Source organism: Tupaia chinensis, unplaced genomic scaffold (genome assembly GCF_000334495.1).
Source record: "Tupaia chinensis unplaced genomic scaffold, TupChi_1.0 Scaffold150330_1, whole genome shotgun sequence".
Lineage (NCBI taxonomy): Eukaryota > Metazoa > Chordata > Mammalia > Scandentia > Tupaiidae > Tupaia > Tupaia belangeri.
The window spans coordinates 1,915-3,683 of NW_006210169.1; the positions used below are offsets into that span (position 1 = coordinate 1,915).

General features: G+C 49.1%; 1 pseudogene; it reads left to right on the forward strand.

Moving 5' to 3' along the window:
- Nucleotides 1–366: 366 nt before the first annotated feature.
- LOC102495352 (rap1 GTPase-GDP dissociation stimulator 1-like) overlaps nucleotides 367–1,769 on the forward strand; it is a 114,826-nt pseudogene continuing 113,423 nt past the window's right edge.

The following is a 1,769-nucleotide window of genomic DNA, read 5'->3' on the forward strand; positions in this document are numbered from 1 at the left end:
TAATTCTTTTTTTTTTTAGAGGTTTTTTGCTATAGGGTGCGTGCACTCGCCAGACAGACAGAGAGAGACATAGAGACAGAAATCAAGAAATCACCCCCCAGGGGGCATGGTCACACCACAATCCCTTCTCCTCTATTCTCCTGTCGGATCTTGGGCATGCACGCACACGTGCCCGGTGTGAGTTCTAAACCACCGGGTCTGGGATGCGAACCACAGTCAACTACATGGGAGTGCAGCGACATAGCCATTATGCTAACTGCTGGTTCCAAATAAATAATTCTTTTAAGAAAAGATGGAACATTTAGATAAGGACTGTGATTGTTCTGGGTAATCTGTCTTCCTAGGTGAAGGCAGGTATGGGCTATAATGTTATCAGGCTCTGGCCAAGGGGGCAGTGACCTTTTCTCAACAGGCTCTTTGGCATCCAGGCTCCACCAGAGTGAGAAGACAGCACTCCACATGGTTGGGAGAGGCCTGGCAGTCCCAGAAAAGTGCAGTCCCAGAGTGTCACTAACACAAGGTAGCCGCAGCCTGGCTTTTCCTAAAAGCCTGCTTTGTTATTTTGCTTCTGCACGTAAGATTAGTCCTCCAGATGAGATTTTGTCCAGTTCTCCCTGGGAAAATGTGGTGCTGGGATGAAATAATGATTCTGATAGGCACTGGGAGGCTGATCCCAGCCAGTCTTGTCCTCCATCCTGTGGTGTGGATTCTATTTAGGAGCCAATGGTATTGCTTCTACAGTTGTGCAAAGGAACAAAGTGGCTTCTAATTTTCCATTGGGCTGTCTCGACCGAAAGCTTTCTTTCCATTTACTGTCTGCAAATTGTCAGACATTACACTGAAGTCAGGTGGTATCACAGTCCATTTTGCACCATGAAGACCCTATTCCTGGGAGATGGATGGATAGATGTTACCAGCATTAGTGGCTTCTGTCAGGGAAGACTGTGGTTGTATGAGCTCAGGGTGGGCTGTGGTGTCTGTTATATCAGTGGTGGCTGTGGTGTCTGGAATGTCCATGGTCAGGAAGGAGATGTGCAACTGCACTAACTTCTCCGGGGCTCAGGAACCTCCTGCCTCTCCCTCTTCTGGTTGCATAGGGAGGGAATGCGACCTTGATGTTTGCTGGGAGACCTGAATGTGAGCACACAGGGCAGCTGTAGCAGTGATCCCTGAACCTTAAAAATGGTGGCCATCCTGAAGGTAGAACTCAGTACTGGTTCTTCAAGGGGAATGACATAGGTAGCTGAGGAAAGGGATGCCATAGTCACTGCCTGGGACACAAAGATCTCTAGGTGGCCTTGAAAATGAAGCCCAAGGGCCCATGCCCACTTCCAGAGCCATGCAAGGAGCAAAGGTCACCAAACACCCCTTCTTTAGGCTTTTAACTCATAGCCCTCCAGAAGTGCAATGACCCAGTTTCCCCTGCCACACCACCTACTAGTGGGGTGTCCCCCTGCAAAGACAATTGTCACTGGCACTGTCCTGGGCTGTGAGAGGGTCCCAAGGGAGGGGAGAGGTCTGTGGGGGCAGAGCTGAGGAAGGGACCACTGCTAATTTTTCTGTCAACTGAAAACTGCTCTAAAAATATTGCCCATCTTTTTTCCCCCAAGTTTTTGTCTTAGGGTACAGGCACCCAGTGGGGAGAGACAGAAACAATGAAAGGGGAAATGATGAATCACCCCACAGAGAAGATAGCCACATTGCAACCCCTTCTCCTTCATTCTCCTCCTGGGATCTTGGACACACACCACACGTGCTGGTATAATTTT